We start from the raw sequence: 25,379 nt of genomic DNA, 5'->3' as shown, positions 1-25,379 counted from the left end.
TATGCACTAACGGGAGGAAATCTCCTTGTGTCATCTGTTCAGGAGATCTAAAATCCTCACATTGACTATGGAAGAGGGTGATCGTTCAGTCGATCAATTTATTGAGGCTGAGGTGCAAGGGGATGCCCCAGGCCTACATAATGTTAGTGGTTCAGCACCACCAGCCCCTGCAGTACCGCATTTTCCTCGCTTCGCCGCTCAGCAGATGGCTGCAATGTTCCAACAAATGGCTGGCAATGTACCTACTCAAGTCCCAATACAGACACCAGTGGTACAACCACAGTCTCCTACTACGCAGTATGATAAATTGATGAAATATGGGGCTACAGAGTTCAAAGGGACAGTAGATCCTCTAGAAGCTGAACAGTGGTTAGAGAGGATGGATAGGGTATTCAAGAAACTGCATTGCACAGAGGAGCTCAGATTTGAATACTCAGTGTCTTTGTTATAGGGGGATGCTTATGATTGGTGGAAAACCATTCCCCATAGTCTGGTAGAACCTGCAGTGCTGACCTGGAATGACTTTCTCAGGGAATTCAGACAAAATATGTCCCTGATGCTTATGTAGACCAGAAGCTGCAAGAGTTCCTAAGTCTGAAACAGGGGAACAGATTAGTGACTGAGTATGAAAGAGAATTTTCCCGCCTTAGCCATTATGCAGTGAGTCTACTCTCTACCAGCAGGGAGAGATGCAAGAGGTTTGAAACTGGCTTGAAGCCCAGTATCATAGTACAAGTAGTCGACTTCAAACACACTAACTTCTCTGAACTTATTTCTCAAGCCCTAGAGTTGGAAAGAATTGAGATTGAGACTGCTCCTGAGAGAAAGAAATCAGAGAAGACAGAGAAAGAGGGAAAGTCAGTAGAACAGAGTTCCAGTGGTCATACTGGAAAGAGGAAGAACCATGGGGGACATGGCAGAGGTGGCAAGAAATCTGGTAGGGGAAGATATTCAGGACAGAGACCTCCCCTATCTGGTCAGCAGAGTACCAGAAGTTCCTATCCTCCCCGCCAATGTGAAACTTGTGGAAAAAATCATGGTGGGATATGTTATAAGGCTATTGGAGCCTGTTATAACTGTGGAGGCATAGGACACTTTGCCAAGGACTGCACCAGTAGTCGCAGAGTTGGACCACCTCCTACTACTGCAGAAGGGTCAGTTCAGAGCCCTGTCACCAGAAGTTCACAACCACCCAGCAGAGGTAGAGGCAGGGGTAGAGGTAACCCAGCAGGCAGCCAAGGCACAGTGAAACATTCAGAGCAAGACAGTGCTCCGGTCAGAATGTATGCAATGAAGCAGAGGGAAGAGGCCGAGACATCTGATGTTGTGGCTGGTACCTTCTCAACTTTTAACCAAAATGTGTTTGTGTTATTTGATCCGGGCTCTACCCATTCTTATGTGAGTGCTAGCATCATTGATTGCATTGCTGTTCCATGTACAAAAATGGACTTTGAGATGCTAGTAACAAGTCCACTAGGACAGGAGGTCAGGGTTAATAGAATGTATAGAGATTGTCCTTTGGTGATCCAAGGACACGCTTTTTTGTCTGATCTCATTGAAATGCCCTTCAGAGATTATGATATCATCTTGGGCATGGATTGGTTAGCTAGGCATCATGCCATGATTGATCAGAGGTCAAGATCACTTTTGGCCTTCCTCGAGATAGTGATGTGGTAATACAGGGGAGAGGCGGTTGTTGCCATCAAACATCATTTCGTTGCACTAGCGAAAAATGATCGTAAAGGGGTGTGAAGCCTACTTGGCACATGTGGTAGACACCCAAGTGGGAGTCCAAAGATTGAAGGACATCCCTACAAGACATGACTTTCCGGATGTGTTTCTGATGAATTGCCGTGATTACCTCCGAAAGAGAAGTGCGCTTGAAATTAATGTTATGCCTAGTGTGGATCCATTTCCATAACGCCATACGTAATGGCACCAATGAGTTGAAGGAGTTGAAGATACAATTGCAAGAACTACTTGAAAAGGGCTTCATCCGCCCTAGTGTGTCACCTTGGGGAGCACCAGTGTTATTTGTTAAGAAGAAGGATGGTACTCTCCGCTTGTGCATTGACTACCGGCAGTTGAATAAGGTGACAATAAAGAACAGATATCCATTGCCTCGCATTGATGATCTGTTTGATCAATTGAAAGGTGCAGCTGTATTCTCCAAAATTGATTTGCGATCTGGTTATTATCAGTTGAAGGTGCAAGAGCAGAGTATTCCAAAAACTGCTTTCATAACTCGATATGGCCACTATGAGTTTCTAGTAATGCCATTTGGGTTGACAAATGCTCCAGCTGCTTTCATGGATCTGATGAACACTATCTTCAGACCATATCTTGATCAATTTGTGGTGGTGTTTATTGATGACATTTTGATATATTCAAGGAATGCAGAAGAGCATGACAGACATCTGCGGATTGTACTGCAGACTTTAAGGGAGAAATAGCTATATGCCAAATTGTCGAAGTGTGAATTTTGGCTGAAAGAAATCTCCTTTTTGGGACATGTTGTGTCAGCTGAAGGGATCAAGGTAGATTCCAGCAAGGTAGAAGCTATCCTTAATTGGAAGCCGCCCAGGAACATCACAGAAATTCGCAGTTTTCTGGGTTTAGCTGGATATTACCATCGGTTTGTGAAGGGGTTTTCTATGTTATCTTCTCCACTGACCAAACTGCTTCGGAAAGATGAAAAATTTCAGTGGACAGATAAATGCCAGCAAAGTTTTGATGAGTTGAAGAGGTGTTTAACTGAAGCTCCAGTTCTCACTTTACCTACTCCGGGTAAAGAATACAAAGTTTATAGTGATGCTTCTCACAATGGGTTAGGCTGTGTACTGATGCAAGATCGGAATGTCATTGCTTATGCGTCACGCCAGCTGAAATCGCATGAGAGGAACTACCCAACACATGATCTGGAGCTAGCAGCTATTGTTTTTGCTCTGAAGATCTGGAGACACTATCTATATGGGGAGAAATGCTATATTTACACGGATCACAAGAGCTTGAAGTACTTAGGCACCCAGAAGGAATTGAATTTGAGGCAGAGGAGATGGTTAGAACTCATCAAAGATTATGATTGCTTAGTAGACTATCAGCCAGGGAAAGCAAATGTGGTGGCTGATGCCTTAAGTCGCAAGACTATGGCAAGTCTCAGAGCTTCTCCCGTGTCCATGGTATATGAGTTGAAAGCACAGCATGCCAGTTTAGAGATTGATGATTAGGGACAGACAGTCGTTGCTTGGCATGTACAGCCAGTGTTGATTGATCAGATCAGAATGGCTGCTCAGAGTGATGAAAAGTATCAGAAGCTACTGAAAGAAGTCCAGCAGGGCAAGAAACCTGAATTCTCTGTGAGAGATGATGGTTTATTGCTACATCAAGGCAGAGTGTGCGTTCCTAGTGATGTGGAATTGAGACAAATCATTATGAAGGAAGCACATGAGTCTCCATTTGCTATGCACCCTGGTGGAACTAAAATGTACAGAGGGCTGAAAGAGCATTACTGGTGGATGGGCATGAAGAGGGATATAGCTGAGTTTGTTTCCAAATGCCTAACTTGTCAGCAAGTAAAGGCAGAACATCAAGTTCCAACTGGTTTGTTACATCCCTTGTCAGTACCAAAGTGGAAATGGGAAGGAATAACTATGGATTTTGTTACAGGACTTCGAAGGACACAGAGTAGTCATGATGCAGTATGGGTTATAGTTGACAGATTGACCAAGTCTGCTCACTTTTTGCCAGTTCGGATGGACTATAGCCTGGAAAGATTAGCCAGATTGTACATATATAAGATTGTAAAATTGCATGGAGTGCCAGTATCAATTGTGTCTGACAGAGATCCTAGGTTCACTTCTAGATTCTGGGGTAGTCTTCAGAGAGCCCTAGGAACTAGATTGAACTTCAGCACAGCATTCCACCCACAGACAGATGGCCAGTCTGAGAGGGTTATTCAGACATTGGAGGATATGCTATGGGCTTATGTGATTGAATTTGAAGGTAGTTGGGATACACACTTGCCTTTGATTGAGTTTGCTTATAACAACAGCTACCAATCAAGCATTGGGATGCCTCCATATGAAGCTTTGTATGGCAGAAAGTGTAGAACTCCCTTATGTTGGGATGAAGTAGGTGAAAGGAAGATGATTGGGCCAGAAATTGTTCAGCAGACAGAGGAAAAGATTAGATTGATTAGAGATAGACTCAAGGCCGCATCAGACCGTCAAAAGTCCTATGTTGATTTGAAAAGAAGAGATATTGAATATGCAGTGGGTGATAAGGTATTCCTCAAAATTTCTCCTTGGAAGAGGATTATGAGATTTGGCAGAAAGGGGAAACTGAGTCCTCGTTTCATTGGACCATATGAAGTTCTGGAAAGAGTGGGTCCTTTGGCATATCGGTTGGCATTACCTCCAGAGCTAGCAAGGATACACAGTGTCTTCCATGTGTCCATGTTAAGGAGGTATAGATCTGACCCATCTCATGTACTATCAGTTGAAGAGATTGAAGTAAATCCAGACCTCTCATATGAGGAAGAACCCATAGAAATTCTGGCTTATGAGGTGAAGCAGCTGAGGAATAAATAGATACACCTGGTTAAAGTGCTGTGGAACCATCATTCAGGCCAGGAAGCTACTTGGGAACGTGAAGAGGATATGAGGAGACAACACCCACAGCTGTTCAGAGACTAATGCCAGGTAAAATTTCGAGACGAAATTTATTTAAGGGGGGGAGAATTGTCACACCCCTAAGTTTCTAGAGTGTTGCGCTGTCATTGACACGACTGTTGTCCGGACAGATAGGATGCCTAGAACTACACTTCAATATGAGTGAGGAGACATAAAATAATGAAATACAAGAAAAGAAAATACAAGAAAAATAAAGGAAAAATAATAGCAAAGAAATGTAACCAAGTTAAGCGAGCCGGAAACCCTAGCGATGGGGGACCGCACCGGGAAGTCACGGCGTGGACCGTTGACTAGCCCTGGACTGCGGGGAACCCTGGAAAATATTTTAAGGACATAAATAGACCCTTATTGAAGAATAAATCTCATTAGAAAGATCGAAGAAAAATTAAATAATTAGTACAAAGAAAAGTGAGAAATCGAAAAACAGACAAAACCCGGTGTTACCGAAAAATCGGGAATGTAACCCGAACAGGGACATTATGGTCATTTGACATCCCAAATTGTCTTTTGACCTAAATGTCTACTAAAAATAAATAATATTACACTTAGAAAATAAAATGAAAAATTAAATTGAGGGTACCTAATACAAATAGCCAAAATGGAGTGAAAAATGTGTAAATAACACATGTAAGCTTATTATATAGTTAAATTAGTGTGAGTGGGCCACTAATGATTTAATTAAACAATAAAATGTGCTGATGTAAGTCCACTATACCCAGCAGAAACTTCATCTTCCCCATTTTCCCAACCTAGCCGAATTGAAGAGAAAGAAAATCTCCATGGGCGTTTTGCATGAGCTCTCTTAACTCCTCCATTTCAACTCCAATCACTTAGGGTTCTTCATGAAAGTTTGTCTACACATCATAAGGAAGAGCTTGATAACAAATTTAAGAAGTTTAATCAAGGTTTGGCAATTTCCAACCATAAGGTAAGTTAGCATTTTTGAAGATAGCTTTGTTAAACTTTGTGTTCATGTTATGGGTGTTGGTTTTGTGAAGAAAATTTTTAGGTTTGAAGAGTTATTGAGATGTTCATTTTGGACAGCCATGGAGTTATGTATTTAATGAAATATTGTGCATATATTTGATGAGAAATGATGTTGGTTATGGTGATTTAATATCCTAGTAAGTTATTCCATATGTATATGGTGATTTTTGCACTTGGATGGAAATTGATAAATTGTAGGATATTTTGGTGTTGAGGAAGTTTTTGGCAGCCTTGAGATTCTTGGATAAATGTATATGTTCATGAAAGTATTGGCAAAATATTGACCTTGAGAATTGATGGATATATGTATAGATTGATTGTGTAAGTGTATGTAAAAATTTGTAATGTTTAGGGTATATGTGATTGTACTTAGAACTTGTAAAGGTGAGTTTAATTGGTGTATTGAGGATAATTGCAATCTGCCCAAAGTGACATTTAAGTAAAGTGGAATATGGTTTTTGATAATGTACCAAAACAGAAATTGTAAGGGGAGTGGACATATAGCAATTAAATGTGTAATGGATACATGTATAAGCAAAGTAATTAAAGGCAGTATGCAATTTAGTCAATAACTTTAAATGTGTAACCTCAATTGGTATGACACCAATTGGAGGTGGAACTAGGCACAAAATGTGCCAACTTTCATTGAGAAAGCATACCAAAATTCTGCTTGCAAGGTGATATGAAAAATGACCAATTCGGATTGAGTACATTTGAAGCCTGAAATTTGACCAATTGGGCAGTAGTTAGTGTTTAGGCCATAACTCACTCAAAACAGGTCCAATTGACTTGAAATTTTAACCATGAATAGTTAAGACCCATACCTACAAGTTTTATGAGGACACAAAAGCCCAGAAATGACCAGAAGTAAGTCAAAAAGCTTGCACAAGTTCGGGTCCAAAAACTTGCCGAACCAAAGTTGACCAAATTGACCTAAATTTGACCTAATTTGATGCCATTTGACCAGCAATAGTGTAATGACCATAACTTGGTCTACTTAACTCGGATTGACCTAAAATTTTTCCCCGCGTTCCATAAGACATAGATCTACAAGTTTGTAGTTTTGACTGAAACTCGAAAACCGAGGAAACTACATCGTCCGGCTAGGTCAAACTAGTATCCCGGAATCCAGCAAGTTGCAAGAAAATGCACTAAACAAGGAAATGAGTTTTGTAAAACGTACCAACCCTAAAACCCTATAGAATGTGACATATTAATGACACTAAAACCTAATTTACCTAAAACACATCGATGGTCGGTATATTAGGTGATTGAGAAAATAATAGCCTTCAGTGAATTACTTATCGAACATTATCATTAGAGACAGTTTAATTTAGTACTGAAACACTTCAAATTGTGTTTCTCAGTTACCAAAGACTCAGGAAAAGGGAAGAAAATACTGAGTCGGACAGGAGACGATTATCGAGGTTTGTGCACAACAACTATTTCTTTTGAATTATTTTCAATTGAAATAAATTATGACTATTTGCATATTATTGTTTTAAGTTGTGAAATTGTGAAAAATGGTTTGAATGATATTTGATGGATACTTATTGATTGAAAAGCACTGTAATTGGTTTGAAACCACAGCTATCATGTACATTGATTGCATTCCTCGCTAGCTTGTCTAGTGGGATGAATTGAATTCCCTCTCTGGCTGAAGTGTTGAGGTGTGTGCCTGTTGAGGACGAATAGAATGAGTACTCATATTTTTGCTAGCTAGCTATGTTATTCCTCATTAGTCATTGACTTTTGGGATGAATTGAATACCTCATTAGCCATCGACTTTTGGGATGAATTGAACTTGGGAACATGATTAAAGCTGTGTGTGATTTATTGATATGTATGGTGAGATTGTGAAATGAATTTAAATTATTATTGACATATACTGTCTTTTGAATTCAACCATGATCTGACTCATTGAAATTTATTGTGATATTGAGAAATGGAGTTTAAATTCTTGTTGACAATTATTGTCTTGAAATTAACTATGATTTTAAGTATCCACTATTTATATGATTTATGAATTGTGATTTAAATTGTATTTGGTTAATGTTGTGCACCACTGAGATATTGTCTCAGCGATAGCTTTTTATTGTTGTTGCAGGTAGACAGATAGACAGGGCAGCAGACTAGGCTGCTAGTACCTCCAGCGAGAGACTACCGGGCATAATGTGTATACCAGTATTTTGTATTTTGTAATGTAATGTATGTTCACTGTATGTACATATTGCTTTTGATTTTGAGCAGTTGTAAATTAAAATTGTACATTGGAGTTGTAAAGTAAATTATGAGATATTTTGACTTGTAAAAATTGTATTATATTTTCTCTATCTCAGTCCTTGAAAAATTATTGTGAATTTGACTTGAGAACTGTGTTGGGTTGAGAAAAATGTTGAAGTTGAGATTTGGAAATTTATTTAAGTGTTTTTCACAGGTTTTCTGAAGAACTGTTTTATCCAAAATACAGATGGCACTCTGCCAAAATTTTTACAGAAATTCCAAATAATCCAAATGAGTTAGCTGTTTCACTTCAGTTCACAAAAGTTTTTAACACCTGTAAATAGTGCTCATCACTGTAAAAGAAGTAAGAAAAGTTTTTTAAAATCCCTTGTAGTGTATTTAATGGATTATCAGTAGACGGAGTTGGTAATTCATTAGGTATACTACGGGATCATGTTATGCCTTACAGAGGGGTAGGGTGTGACAAATAATTTGGTCAGGGAGCCAAAAGAAATATTGAATTAATTGCAAACCGAGATGAACCGGCGAGGGGCAAATTGGTCAATTGACCCCGAGAGCTGACTTCTGATCTAATGTCAAATAAAATCAGAGAAAAGAAATTTTCAAAATCGAGAATTAAATTAAAGAACTAATAAAAAAATTAAAAAAAAAAGAAAGAAAATTAAAAAGGTGTAGGAAGATGACATCATGCATGACATCTTGCATGATGCCATAAATCCTATAATTAATAAATTAAATTAAATGGATTTTTGGGGTCTTTCATAAGACAAAATAAATAAAAGAAAGGAAAAGAAAAATAAAATCATTGTCTTCTTCTTCCCTTCCAAGGCGTTTTCTCTCTCCCTTAGCTCTCTCTCTCAAACTCCATTAGCGCTCTTAAGTCAAGCTTCATAAACCTTCAATTCCACTACAAAAACCTTACTCTCCAACATTAAATCTTGTCGTTAGACCTAGATAAGGAGCTTGACAACAAAAAGAAAAAGAAAGGAAGGAGTTTTGAAGAAAAGGAAATTCTGCATAAAAAGGTTAGTAATCAAATTTGATAAATTGAGTTTGAATCTTACATTTCTAACTTATTTAGCTTGTAAATATGCTTATAATGAAAAGAAAATTTATGAGGGACCATTACTGAATTTCGGCCAGCATAAGGGGGAGGGTGAATTGCATGATTTGAATAGTTTGAATGGGTATATAAACCTTAGTTAGTTGAATGACTATGGTTAAAGGCATGGAATCAAGTAAATGCAAAAATTAGTGTGAATTAGGGTTTGGACATTAGGGTTTAGGGACAAAAAATGTGAAGAAGTGCTAAATGATGTCTTTGACATAGTTTAAAGAAAGAAATTGTCATTTGTGACCTAATTAAGCGTGTTAGAAGTGTTTGAATCAAAGCCAGATTCGGATTGGGTATGCACCATGACCAAAAGTCAACTTTGAGGGACCAAAAATAGAATTTTACAAGTCCAATTGGTATGGGACCAATTGGGACTGAAAATAGGCACTAAATAACACAATTTTCATTTAGGAAGCATGCCCAAAAAGTGACCAAAACCTAGTGAACAAAGTGACTAAACTTGAAAATCTGCAGTATGAACAGTACACATGAATAGTAATGGTGTTTGGGTCATAACTTGAGCTAGGAAGATCTAAATGACCTGAAATTTTACCAGTGTTTAGATGAGATATAAACCTAAAACTTTCATGCAGAACACAAACCCAAATTATGCCATTAACCAAGTCATTTGGCTACCCCAAGTTGGTGACTCAAATCTGCCAGCACTAGAAAATTACCCAGAATTCTGGGTTGTGTCCAATCTGACAGCCATGGTTCAAATGTCCATAACTTGAGCTACAAAACTCTAATTGGGGTGATTCAAAAAGGAGAATAAACTTAAGACATTAGGGTACATTTTCTATGAAGAAAGTTTTGCCAAATTCCAACAGTAAAGTGACCAATGGAACAGTGCAACTTAAGACTCCAAAACTGAAAATTGGCAATTTTGCCTAAAAAACCTAAGTTTTGAGAAAACACCTAAAACCAACAAATTTAGTCACCAAAATGTGGTATGTGGGTGAAGTTGGAATTTCCATACCTATTAAGCCTTAGAAAGTCAATAATTTGACTTTAATAGTGTAATGAATAGTAAACCCGAAACACAAAATTTCAAAAATATCGAGTTTAGCACATTAGAGCTAGGTAAAAGTGAAGTTAAATTTATTTTTGGATTTATGTTAAGTTATGGTACTGAAACACTGTGAAATTGTGTGTTTCAGTTGAAAAGAACACCGGGAAAGAACCCAAGGAACCGAGTCAAGGCCAAGAGGCGACTCGCTTGAGGTTTGTGCACAACGTATACTTTTTATAATAATCTTTTGCATACTGTTTTGAGTAATGTGAAATATTAGATTATGGCATTCTTATGATGTTTGATTTAAATTGTTGAAAGTTATTATGTATATTTGAAATAACTATGTTTAGCAAATTGTTAAGATAAGTTTTGAAAGCACAGTGTCATGACCATATATTTGAACACCTCACGAGCACGACTAGCGGGGGTAATTAGTTTCGAATTTTGATTCCTTCTCTAGAGAAGTGTTGAGGTGTGCTAGTAGAAGAGGATGTGAATGGATATCCATATATTTGAGCTAGCTAGCTGTGTGATGTGATTTCTCCTTAGTCTCTGGCCATTGAGATTCTATTTGTTTTGAATGGCATGATCTAACTGTGGGTTTTATGATATGTTATTTGACACTTCAAAATGAAATTATTTGGGATTAAAATCTCATAAATTATGTTTTGTGTTTAACTCGCATGCTCAGTTCAAATTTTGAATAAACGTGATTTTATTTCTGCATAAAGATTATTTTAGTATGTTGTGTACCACTGAGACCTAGTACTCAGCGATAGCTTTTATTGCTGTCGTAGATATAGAGACTAGAGGAGCAGCAGAGTGAGCTGCTGAGGATTGAGGATCTTCCTGCTTTGAAGCTATCGGGTATAATTTATACCCTAATTGTAAATATTTATTTTGATTTATGTAATGCACAGAAATGTATGGACATGTGAAAATGGGTCTTGAGCAGCTTGTACAAAATTTGTATAAAATTCGTAATAAATTTTAGTTTGGATTTTCTTAATGTAAATTTTTGTATGATGTATATATAAATTGTTTATCTTTAAAGAAATATAAATGTACGAAATTGATTGACTGTACCTTGAGGATTATTGAATTTTGAACTTGAGAAATTGATTGAAATGATTGTGGAGTTGTTGAAATTGATTGAGTTTGATTATGAAATTGAAGTAGTGGTTGAGAAAAATTTTTAGAAGTGCTTTTTACAGGTATTTGAAGAACTGTTTTCTCAAAATACAGACAGAACTCTATCAAAATTTTTATAAAATTTGCAAAAAAAATAAAATGGGCCAAAATTTCTAACTAGCTTTCAAACTTAATTAAATGTTTTAATACCTTTTAGAAAATGCTCACCACTTAATAAAAGTAAGAAATTTGTTTTAAAATCCCTTGTAGGGTACTTAATGAGTTATCGGTAGGTGAAGTTTGGTAGTTCATTAGGTATTCTACGGGATTATGTTATGCCTTATAGAGGGGTAAAGTGTGACACCTGTTACCTCGGGTAAGCTCAAGTTCTTCGGCCATCTACTCTCAGCTCTCCAAGATGTGTGGATACCAGAATTGGCTCACCTACCTCCCCAACTTTCCACAGTTAAGCGTCTAAACTGTCATTTTATTGAATATCCTTGGTTTGTTTTCTCAAGTTTTCTTTTAAAGGTTTTTATCCAGTCACACAAAATCTCAGAATAGGTTATCTTAGCCCATAGTTATTTCCTTTGTCTTCTTTTTATTCATTCATAAATTCCATTCATCATCACCTCACTTTCATTCCTTTCAAGAGTAGATGTTGGAGTCATTGGCAACTCATAAATACTCTAAAAGAATATAGGCAGGAGTGATTTAACATGAAAGTTTTTGGTTTGAATAAATGAAAAATGATAAAGGAAAATAGGTATAGCAAAGATCGAATGAGTTGGAAACAAGATTAAGTCAAACAAATAAGTTATGAGATTGGGCCTTGGAACGAGCCCAGACAATAAGACAACAGCTCAGGAATCAAGACAAGTTCGGATCTCGGGCGAGCAACTAAAAAGAGATCGGGTGTCACAAACTAAAGAGTTCTGATAAGGCGATTATGCGAAAGATCGACAACGAGTTTGGCCTATCGTCCGCCATCTAGTTACAAAGTCCTGTAGGCTAGGAAAAGCTTTACATAGGGATTTCCTGTGTCTTCGGTATTTCATTCCCATATAAAAGGGACCAAGAAAGACCCTTGACCTGAATCCCTAGTTCGAAGTTCTTATAAAACACCATTCTGATTAATATATTAAGAGATCAGGGGAGAGTTCTTAATTCTTAACGCAATATATTAAGAGATCGGCGGAGAGTTCTTACCCGAACTCAGCCTAATTCTTAATACAATATATTAAGAGATCGGGGGAGAGTTCTTACTCAAACTCAGCCTAATTCTTAATGCAATATATTAAGAGATCGGGGGAGAGTTCTTACTCGAAATCCTTCGCTTAATTTTTAACAGAATACATTAAAAGATCGAGAGAGAGTTCTTACCCGAATTCTCTTAGCTTAAATTCAAATTAAAATATACTAAGAGATTGGGGGAGAGTTCTTATTCGAGCTCTCAAATTAAATGCTTAATACACTAAGGGATCGGTGGGAGAGTTCTTCCCAAAGTATCCAGAATATTAGGTTGAGGCTCGATGGAGAGTCCTCCTCAAGGCGCTCATGTTTATAGGACAAAAATTTCCCCTAAGAATATCACAACTTCAATATTCATATTAACCCCCTAAAAATCTATTACACAACACCTATTCATTGAAGGGTCATCTCATGTACTCGTGTTCTTGGGCAACCCAAAATAGTGAAATATAATATTCCTTTTATTCGTACAAAGGATTAACATCATCATTCTAACCCCTAAATTATCAATTCATAAAGAGCACAACATTAAATCTACTTACCCTCGTTGAGGGATGAGGTGGGGTGTCTAACACCTTCCCCACTTGTATACGGACCCCAAACATAGAATCTCTGTTTTCAAAGTGGATTTTAATCTTTATAAATGGTTTTCTTTAATTTCCCTCAAAATTAAAGTGGCAACTCCTTACTTTTCCCACTTCGGTGAGAATCGTCCTGCGATCGCAAAGTCCTTGCGACATCTTCCAAAACCCTAACCACCATAAACCCTAATTCTCCCAATTTCCTAATTCTCCCAAATGTACTTCACTAATCATGTTCAACACCTCATAAAACATCACAAAGCATGTTTAATTTAAATCAAATTCATTAAATCCCTTACCCTCACAAGCTGGCCGAAATTCATGGATTGGGTTCCATACATAATTTTTCAATTCTTAAGTAAATTTCCACTTAATCACTCTTAATTTCACGAGCATATACTAATTCAAGCTAAGAGAGAGGGAGACTCACATATGTGGAGCTTTTCAATCTTCTTTCACTTTCAATCTTTAACCCAAGGTGTGATTTTAAGAATTGGTGTTGGAATTTATGGGAATTATGAAGGAAAATTAGGGTTTTGTAAGCTTTACTTACTCATCAATGGAGGATTTTTGGAAGGAAATGGAGAGAGAGAGGGATAGCTAAACTAAAAGAAGAAAAAAGAAATTTTTTTTCTTTTTAATTTGTATTTATCTCCTTTTATGCTTATCCAAAATAATTAAATTAAATTATAAATTTTTATTATGTCATACTTACAAAAGGATGATGTTATAATCAGTTTAATTTTTTTGAATTTTTATTTTCCTTTGTCTTTTCTTCCATACACCTCTTCACTTTTAATCTATTTTTCATAATTTTAATTTCCTACGTTTTAATAGACATTTAGGCCAAGAGTCACCTCTAAGGGTGAATTGACCAAATTACCCCTCATCGGATCTGGTCATTTTTTTGAATAGCACTAGGTTGCTTTTTAAATTCTGTTTCAATTACTTGAACTTGTTCTCTATTCTTTTTTGTGGTTTTCACATTACCATTAGCTTCATAATTATTCTTTAGGCCTGAGGTGTCATAGTGTAACACCCGTATTTGTATAGCCTGGTATATTTCATTGTTTCGGTGACCGGTGTCGGTCCGGACAATTAAGGGATTAGAACCATACTTAAGACAACTAGAGAAACCATAAACACAAAAAATTAGTAATATTCAATTAGTTAAGTATAAATAGGAAAAACAAAACATATGAAGTTAAACGAGCCGAGAGTCACAGCGATGGGTGACCTCCTCGGGAATGACTGCGAAGTCATTTTAAACTCAAATTTTGAACCGTAAAATGTGACGCTGCGGTCCTTAGGACCATTATGAACACAGTGGAAAAGAGAAAACCACGAAAAAAAACTGTTAAGCCAGTCAAATAATTAGGTCAGGGAGCCAGAAGAAATATGGAATGATTTGCAAACCGGGATGAACCGGCGAGGGGCAATTTGGTCAATTGACCCTGAGAGCTGACTCCTGACCTAACTGTCAAATAAAATCGGAGAAAAAAAAATTTCCGAAATGAGAATTAAATTAAAGAACTAATAGAAAAAAATAAAAAATAAAGAGAAGAAAAATCAAAAAGTAAAAAGGTGATGACATCATGCATGACATCATGCATGATGCCATAAGTGTTAATTAATAAATTAATTAATTTGATTTTTTTTGTGGTCTTCCATAAGATAAAGATAAAAGAAAAGAAAAGAAAAAAAAAATTTAAAAACCTCATTTTCTTCTTCCTTTGTGCCGCCCCATTTCCTCCATAAACCTCCATGAATTTCCTCTATTTAAGCTTACACTTAAGCTTAATTTTCTCCACTTAATCTTCATAACTCCCCTAAAAACCTTACTAGAGCTTGCAATCTTAACTTAAGAACAAGAAAGAAAGAAGAAAGAATGAGAACAATTGAAGATTTGGTGTTTAAGTTGAGGTTAGTATGTTAACTTGTCATTTTTCCATTTTAAATGCCTAATTGGTTGTTGAAATGAGCTTGGAACTAATGAAATGAAAACAAATATGGGGGGGGAGGATTAAACTAAAATTTCGGCCTGTTGAAGGGGAGTATGATTTTGTATGGTTTGATGTGTTTAGAATGAATTAAAGGTGTTAGTAAACTTACATGAGTATGGTAGTAAGATGGAAATGCATAAATGTGATTAATTGTAACAATTAAGTGAGTTAGGGTTTTGGGACTTAGGGTTTGTGAACCAAAACTGCAAGAAATGAGTAAATGGCATGTTTGACCTATTGTGAAGTGAAAAATGGTCAATTGTGACCAAATGAGTTGTGTTTGAATTGTTGGGAGTGAAGCCAAATTCGGAGGTTGAATGGTCATGCTGCTGGCAGCATGACCAAGTCAACTTTGAAGGACCAAAACTGAAATTTTACAAGTCCAATTGATATGGTACCAATTGGGGATGAAAATAGACATAAAATGACACAATTTTCATTGAGGAACCATGCCCAAAAAGTGACCAAAACTTAGTGAACCAATTGACCAAAGTTGAATAAGAGCAGTCTGCCACTGTACAAACTGACCAAATGAACAGTGTTTGTTCATTTGGTCATAACTCGAGCTAGGCAGGTCAAAATGACCTGAAATTTTACCAGAGGTTAGATGAGATATAGACCTAAAAGTTTCATGAAGAACACAAGTCCAAACTCTGCCAGCAACCAAGCCATTTGGCCACCCAAAATTGGTGACTCAAATCTGCCAGCACCAGAATTGCCCAGAAAATCTGCGTTATTTTCAATCCGGCAGCCCTAGTTCAAATGGCCATAACTTCAGCTACAAAACTCCAATTGGAGTGATTCAAAAATGAGAATAAACTTAAGACAATAAGGAACATTTTCTATGAAGAAAGGTTTGCCAAATTCCAACAGTAGATTGACCAATGGAACAGTGCAACTTGGAGCACCAAAACTAAAAATTTGACAATTTGGCCAAAAGGACTTAAGCTTTGAGAGAATGACCAAAACCAACAAATTTAATGACCAAAATGTGGTATGTGGGTGAAGTTGGAGTTCCCATACCTATTAAGCCTTAAAAAGTCAACAATTTGACTTGAATAGTGTAGTGAATAGTAACCCAAAATACAAAAACTTCGAGAACGTCGAATTTAGCACAATAAAGCTAGTTAAAAATGAAGTGAAATTTATTTTTGGATTTATGCTAAGTTATGGTACTGAAACACTGTGAAATTGTGTGTTTCAGCTGAAAAAGACTTGGAAGCTCTGAGAGACTGAGTCGAGGCCTAGAGGCAACTCACATCAGGTCTATGCACAGTAATTGTTATTTAAATATATGATTCTTAAAAATTTGATTTTTCTTGAGTTAATTACGAATTGTGTTGCCATTTTTTATTGTGAATATGACTTTGAAAATTTACCAAATATCCAATAAATTATTTGCATAAATTGTTTTGAATTGATTTTATGCTCACACTTAGCATGACAGTATCACATTATTCCTCCTCCATTTATGGGGTTGAGATCGTTTATTTTCCTCCCTCTCTGGCTTGCTAGTTGAGGTTGAGATCGGATGAGTACTCATTAGCTAGCTAGCCACCTCCCTCATTGATTTTCGATTAATGGGGTTGAGATTACTTTGTCGTGGTGTACAACACGGCATTGATCGGAAATTTTGTGTCATGGCTTAAGTTGTGTATATGATTTTAGCAACACTGTGTTTAATGAATTATTTGACTAAATGGAGTTGTTATGAGCTTTGATATTTGTGAAATATGATTGAGAATTATTTAAATGGTGTTTCATTAATGAATGATTTATTTATTGTATTTTAAATTTTTATTGTGCACCACTGAGTATTTTTATACTCAGCGATAGCTCATTTTCTTTATCATGAGATAAGAGCAAGGAGAAAGCAAAGAGTGAGTTCGCTATCGAATTGTGGACCACATCGATCATTTTGTACAGGTATTATTTTATACCCTTGTAGATAATTTTGATGTAAATATGGAAATGTTGTATGTATCAATATAAAGTTGAGCAGTTGTAAATAAATTGTAATAATATTATTTTGGATTTCGTCCTGTAAATTTAATATTTGTACATGTGAATTTCATGTTTTATGCCTCGTGAATGAAGTATTAAATATTTTGAGATGATGAATTTTGATTTGTATTGTGGAATTACTTTGAAGTGATTTGAATTGAGTTGATTTGAGATTTATTGGAGGATAAGAGTTGTGAAAAATTTTTGGAAGTGTTTTTCTCAAGTATTTGAAGAACTGTTTTCTCCAATTACAAACGGAACTCTGTCAAAATTTTTATAAAATTTGCGGCAAAATTTAAATGGACAAAAATTTTTACTAGTATTTAAACTTTGAATAAATGGTTTTTAATTCCTACCAAAATGCTCACCACTTCCAAAATGTAAGAAAATTGTTTTAAAATCCCTTGTAGGGTACTTAATGAGTTATCGGTAGGTGAAGTTCGGTAGTTCATTAAGTATTCTACGGGATCATGTTATGCCTTACGGAGGGGTAAGGTGTGACATGTTTTAGTGGTATCAGAGCATGGTTTTTCAGTAAATTTTGACTATGCATGTGAATATTTCTTTCATAAGTACAACTGCTCAAGTGTCTTTAATTGATACATATGACATATTTACATCATGAATATGCACTAACGGAGGTCAACCTCCTTGTGTTTGATCTCAGGAAGTAAAAAGTTGGGAAAACGGAATGGAAGGAGGAGATCATTCCGAAGAACAATCTGTTGAGGCTGAGGTTCAAGGGGAAGCCCCAGCACTCCAGAATGTGAGTGGGTCAGCCACTCCAGCTCCTGCTCAAAGACTACGATTTCTGCTTAATTTATGCAATGGATGGCTGCGTTTTTCCAGCAAATGGTGGGTAATGTGCCACCCCAAGCTCAGATTCCAGTACCTGTAGCACAACCACAGCCCTCAGCTCAGCAATATGAAAAGTTGATGAAATTTGGGGCCACCGAGTTTAAAGGCACTGTGGATCCACTGGAGGCAGAACAGTGGTTGGAAAGAATGGAACGAGTTTATAGAAAACTGCAGTGTACGGAAGAGATGAAGTTCGAGTATTTTGTTTCCTTGTTATAAGGGGATGCATATGGATGGTGGAAGACCATCCCTCACAGCCTGGTTGAGCCACCTGTGCTGACATGGACAGACTTCCTGAGGGAATTCAGGCAGAAATGGGTTCCTGATGCATATGTAGATAAGAAATTACAAGAATTCTTGAGTTTGAAACAAGGGGACAGAACAATAGCAGAATATGAGAGAAACTTCTCAAGGCTAAGCCACTATGCTGGAAGCTTAGTCTCCACCCCCAGAGACAGATACAAGAGGTTTGAGTCCGGATTAAGGCCAAATTTGAGAATGCAAGTCGTGGGTTTTCAACATCCGAATTTTGTTGAACCGATCTCACAGGCCTTGGAAGTAGAAAGGATAGAATTTGAAGGGGCAGTGAAGAAGGGTTCACAAGAGAAAGAGAAGGCTGAAAAGACTACTGGACAAGCATCTGAAAGTGGTTCTAGCAAGAGGAAACAGTTTGGGGGATCCAGCTCCCGTAAATCCAGCAGAGGTAGATTTTCTGGCCAAAGACCACCCCAATCTGGTCAGCCGACCCAACAAGCTTGTTGAGGAGTTCTATCAGTCCGGCAGTGTGAAACTTGTGGTAAAACTCATAGTGGGGTTTGCTTCAAGGCCACCGGAGCATGTTTTAACTGTGGAGGAAGAGGACATTTCGCTAAAGATTGTACTAGTCCGCGCCGGTCTGGATCTTTTGCTACCTCGGAAGGATCAGCCCAAGTCTCTGCACCTAGAGGGTCACCGTCAGCTGTTAGAGGTAGAGGCAGAGGTAAAGGTCCTGGTAGCACTCCTGGAAGTCAAAGCACTGTTAACCAGCCAGTATCCAGTGGCGCACCAGTCAGAGTGTATACCATGCGTCAGAGGGAGGAAGCTAAAACATCAGATCTTGTAGCTGGTAATTTCTTCATCCTTGACCAATATGTGTATGTGTTATTTGATCCTGGCTCCACATATTCATATGTTAGTGCTAGTGTGATGTGTTCTGCTACTATTCAGTGTGTACCAATGGATTATGATGTGCTAGTAACTAGTCCATTAGGCCAGGAGGTCAGGGTAAATAGGCTATATAGAGACTGTCCTTTGGTGATCCAAGGACACACTTTTCTGTCTGATTTAATTGAAATGCCCTTCAGAGATTATGACATTATCTTGGGCATGGATTGGTTAGCTAGGCATCACGCCATGATTGACTGTAGATTGAAGACAGTCACTTTTGGTCTTCCTCAGTATGGCAATGTAGTAATACATGGGGAGAGGCAGTTATTGCCTTCAAACATCATTTCAGCTACACTGGCCAGAAAAATGATTAGGAAAGGGTGTGAGGCGTACTTGGCACATGTGATAGACACCCAAGTGGGGAGTCCAGCACAAAAGGACATTCCTACTGTGTGTGACTTTCCGGATGTATTTCCTGAAGAAGTGCCAGGATTACCTCTAGAAAGAGAAGTGCAGTTTGAAATTGATGTTACGCCTGGTGTGGACCCAATCTCCATAACACCATACAGAATGGCACCTGCAGAACTAAAAGAATTGAAAGTGCAGTTGCAAGAGCTGCTTGATAAGGGCTTTATTCGCCCTAGTGTGTCACCTTGGGGAGCACCGGTGTTGTTTGTAAAGAAGAAGGATGGCACTCTCCGGTTATGCATTGACTATCGGCAGTTGAATAAGGTGACAATAAAGAACAGATAGCCATTGCCCCGCATTGATGACCTATTTGATCAGTTGAGGGGTGCAGCTGTGTTCTCCAAAATTGACCTGAGATCAGGTTATTATCAGCTAAAAGTACAAGAGCAGAGTATTCCTAAAACTGCCTTCAGAACCCGCTATGGCCATTATGAGTTCTTGGTCATGCCATTCGGGTTAACTAATGCCCCGGCTGCTTTTATGGATCTGATGAACACTATCTTCAGGCCATACCTCGATCAGTTTGTTGTGGTATTTATTGACGATATATTGGTCTATTTGAGGAATGCAGAAGAGCATGATAGACATCTGCGGATTGTACTGCAGACTTTGAGGGAGAAATAGCTATATGCCAAATTGTCGAAATTTGAATTTTGGTTGAAGGAGATATCCTTTTTAGGGCACATAGTATCAGCAGAGGGTATTAAGGTAGATCCTAGCAAGATTGAAGCTGTCCTTAATTGGAAGCGACCCAGAAATGTCATAGAGATTCGCAGTTTTCTGGGGTTAGCTGGATACTACCATCGATTTGTAAAGGGATTCTCCATGTTGGCATCTCCATTGACCAAGCTGCTTAGAAAAGATGTGAAATTTCTGTCACACCTTACTCCCCTGTAAGATGTAACATGATCCCGTAGTACACCTAATGAATTACCGTACTTCTCCTACCGATAATCCATTAAATATACTGCAAGGGATTTTAAAACAACTTTTTTGTGAAATTTAAATCATCGATTAAAATCCGGTGTTATAAATTTTTTTTTTCAAAATTTCGGCAAAGTGCCGGCTGTATTTTGAGAAAACAATTCTTCAATCCTGCAAAAAAAAATGCTCCCAATATGTTTTCTCAAATACAACTCCAATAAACTTTAATTCAATTCACAATTCAATTCTCAATAAACAATTAATTCATTTTCAAACTAATCTCATCATGAAGAAATATTTCATTGATTATAAGACTCAAAATTTATATTACAAAACTATTCAAGTAAATGAAATCTTAAATTTACATTTACAATAATTTACATTTAATTACATACCAAAATATTTTAAAAGAGTTTTTATACAACTGCTCAAATAATTTACATACATATTATTACATGCATACATCAAAACCTATGTACATGGGTATACCTATAATATACCTGGAGCTGATCTGAAAGTGTCTTCAAAGAAACTTACTCACTGCTCTATGCTCTTCTTACCTGTGACAGCATACAAAGCTATGGCTGAGTGGTGAACTCAGTGGTGCACAACTATAATTTAAAACATAGTATAATATACATTGACAAAATTTACAGTAAATAATTTGAAAATCTGAATACTCATCGAATTCCAAAACTCAAAATATTCATTGCCAATAATGTAAATCATTTGTATAAAATGACTTTGATCACGAAATTCAATTTATCAAATCATGACTAAGCATTTAAGGTAGTTCCAACAAAATCAATTATACAAAAATCATAACTGAAATCATAATTCTTTACTGTTCAAAAACATTCTGTGTCTCAAAAATCATGTTGTATCTCAAAACCATGCTGTATCTCAAAAACCATGCTGTATCTCAAAAATCATTCTTTATCTCAAAAGCCATTCTTTATCTCACTAACTATGCAAGACTAAACCGAAAGGGCCATCTTCGGGGTGATTCTAACTCCCTATGGTCGGGGAGGTCGAATCGGATTCTAACTCCCTATGGTCGGGGAGGTCGAATCATCGTGCACAGTACCATCACAATAATGAATCTTCCGCAAGGGCCATAACGATAAAATAAACTTAGATCTAACCTCAAATCAGAGGAAGATCTAAGCCTGTGCACTTACCATGGTAATCAAAGTACAACTAACTCCATTGTCTTCTCAACAAATGAGAGAGACGGGTAATAACCTAGTCAAGCATCTATAGTGAGATATAAAATAATATCACAATCCTTTTAGTGAGCATAAATCATAATATAATTCGATTCAAAGTCAATTCCAATATCCAATAATTTTTATGCTCATCACAATTCAAATCATAAATTTGCATTTTTCCATGAAAATTACCATCACAATTCAAAACATGTTCTATCACAATTTTTCAAAACATAATTTATTCAATCCATAACAATGCTTAATACTTGTGGAAATACCATTTCACAAAGCTAAATTCATACATACTATAACAATTTTCAATAATCATTGAATTAAATCCAATGCTTGTTAAACATAATACATAAGAAAAATATATCATTTAATCATATAAAATATTCAAAACAAAATTAGTTAAAAACTAGTTGTGCACAAACCTCTGATAACTGTCTCCTGGTCTTGACTCAGCATTTCCTTCCCTTTGCCTGAGTCTTTGCTAACTGAGAAACATAATTTGAAGTGTTTCAGTACTCATTTAAACTGTTTCTAAGAATAAGGTTCAATAATTAATTTATCAAATTCTATTATTTCCCTAGTCAAGTTATGGTCATTCTACTATTGCTGGTCAAAATGAATCAAAATTGGTCACTTTACGTTCGGCCAGTTTTTGGACCCGAAGTTGTGCAAGCTGTTCGACTTGCTTATGGTCATTTCTGGGCTTTGGTGTCTTCATAAGACTTGTAGATATGGGTCTTACCTATTCATGGTTAAAAGTTCAGGCTAATTGGACCTGTTTTGAGTGAGTTATTGCCTAAACACTAACTGCTGCCCAAATGGTCAATTTTCAGGCCTTACTTGCACTTAATCCGGATTTGGTCATTTTTCAAGCTACCTTGCAAGCAGAATTTTGGCAAGCTTCCTTCATGAAAGTTGGCACATTTTGTGCCTAGTTTCACCTCCAATTGGTCTCATACCAATTGGAGCCACACACTTAAAGTTATAGGCCTAAAACTCAAACTGCCTTATTGCATTTCTTGCATACACATCAAGCATCACTTTTAACACTCACCAAACTTAACATTCAAACCAATTCTGGTTGTACCACAACCTAAACATAATTCACAACACATTATAGGTCATTTTGGCAGCTTACAATTACATTCAACATACACTAACAAGTGCAGAATTTTTCAATCCAATTTACAATAATTCAATCACCTTTTTATGTTCATTTACATGTCCAACTTTACACCATCATACATGCACTCAAACTGCCATAACCCCTATCACAAATTAACATCATTATTCCATAAACCAAGCATGAATTCCAGCATTCATCAAGAGTTAACAAACTACCACAATGGTACACTTACATTCCATTACTTTCCAAGCTTTAAATTTCATTTTACATTTACATATACTAAGTATACATCACCTAAACAATTTCCTACACAATATACATTTAATCATTCATTTAATTCACCATTTACAAGCATAAATAAACTGCCTTCAAGGTGCTTCCATGGCTGGCAAAAGTACACGCTCCCATTCAACATCAAACCTCAAAAATCTCTCCATAATTCAAGTACCCATAACCTCCTCACAAACTTTAATGAAGCACTAATAAAAAATACATACTTACCACTTTGGAAACTCTTCAAAACTTCACCAAAACTTGATCTTCTTACTGCCTATCTACTGCCCATGGTGTGAGGATTAACTTTAATGAAGGGAAGTGGAGAGAAAGAAGCGTGGATCACCCTTGCATGGAGCTCCAAAACCATGCAGCAATGGAGTTCTTCCCTTCTCCATTTTTGGCTGAATTTTGAGAAATGAGGAAGATGACAATCTGCTGGTCCATGATGAAGATTAAATGGTCCACTTTAATGAGTTAGTGGAGCACTATTGCAAGTTTAATGTTAATTTATTCAAAAGTTTCAATTTCCCACATTTAACTCCCCATTTTTGCAATTTACATTAGGTACCCCTAAATTAATTTTTCATTATATTTTCCAAGTGTAATATTATTTATTTTTACTGGACATTTAGGTCAAAAGACAATTTGGGATGTCAAATGACCACAATGCCCCTGTTCGGGATGCATTCCCGATTTTTCGATAACACCGGGTTTTGTCCGTTTTTCGATTTCCCACTTTTCTTTGTACTAATTATTTAATTTTTTATTTAATATTTCTAATGATATTTATACTTCAATAGGGGTCTATTTAAGTCCTAAAAATATTTTTTAGGGTTCCCCGCAGTCCAGGGCTAGTCAACGGTCCACGTCGTTACTTCCCGTTGTGGTCACCCATCGTTAGGGTTCTCGGCTCGCTTAACTTGATTATATTTCTTTGCTATTATTTTTCCTTTGTTTTTCTTGTATTTTCTTTTCTTGTATTTCATTATTTTATGTCTCCTCACTCATATCGAAGTGTAGTTCTAGGCATCCTAGCTGTCCGGACAACACTGGTCATAGGAACAATAGAACGCACTACCGAACTTAGGGGTGTTACAATTCTCCCCCCCTTAAAATAAATTTCGTCCACGAAATTTTACCCAATAGTCATCTTACAATAGTCATACGTTTATTTTTTTTTCCCTTTTTATACGATCGTATAATATTCTTTTCCTCAAATTTGTATAAGACTTTTAACAATCTAATACAACGTTTAATTTGTTTATATATCACCAATCTTCTCTTACAATTGTCCTGTCTAATATTTCGATTCATGTTCCTTCTTGAATGACCCTTGAGGTCATGTTAGAATCATTTATCTAGTCATTGGTCCTCTAACCATTCTAGTCCATAGTCTTCCTCACATTCATAATCATTTCTTTGTTATATTTGAACCAATTGTTCGAATTTTTTTTTTTTTTTTACATTCATAACTCTGTGTATCTGTCAATATTCTATAACTTACTTCCTTTGGTACTGAACTATAACCTTTCGATATTCTAACCTTTGAGTTTTAGATCCCTAAGTAGGATTTTCAAACTTATTTCAAACAATTAAATTCTGTCCTGGCATAACTATACCAAAATAGATGCCGTTGGTAACTATTCTTATCTAGGTATACTATCGGGTAGTACGTAGCTCTACACAATAATATCAAGTCGATCAGTGTCTGCGACTACGATATAAACATCAAGAACATTGCATAGTTACTACGATACATCCCAATAGATCAAACTTTCCTATCTTTTATCCTTTTCGAATTCACCGATATCTGAAACTTTTTCTGATTACAATATCCATTAACAATTAACAACTGTAACATCTCTGCCTTCATATAGAACAATTCTATTACCGCATCTTACTTTTACGTCCTCTTGCCTTACATTAAGTAGGCTTGCCATTTAGCTTTATAATTTATGGTGTGTTAGAAAATACTTCTCGCCGATAAACTCTTCCAAAACTAATTTCACTTATTATCACAATCCTTATACATTTTATTAACCCTGACCTCCTATCCTAGTGGACTTGTTACTAGCACCTCAAAGTCCATTTTTGTACATGGAACAACAATACAATCAATGATGCTAGCACTCACATAAGAATGGGTAGAACCCGGATCAAATAACACAAACACATCTTGATTAAAAGTTGAGAAGGTACCAGCCACAACATCAGATGTCTCAGCCTCTTCCCTCTGTCTTATTGCATAGATTCTGGCTGGAGCACTGTCTTGCTCTGAATGTTTCACTGTGTCTTGGCTGCCTGTTAGGCTACCTCTACCCCTGCCTCTACCTCTAC

Source organism: Hevea brasiliensis, chromosome 4, assembly GCF_030052815.1.
Source record: "Hevea brasiliensis isolate MT/VB/25A 57/8 chromosome 4, ASM3005281v1, whole genome shotgun sequence".
NCBI classification, from domain to species: domain Eukaryota; kingdom Viridiplantae; phylum Streptophyta; class Magnoliopsida; order Malpighiales; family Euphorbiaceae; genus Hevea; species Hevea brasiliensis.
This window is presented reverse-complemented; position numbering follows the sequence as displayed.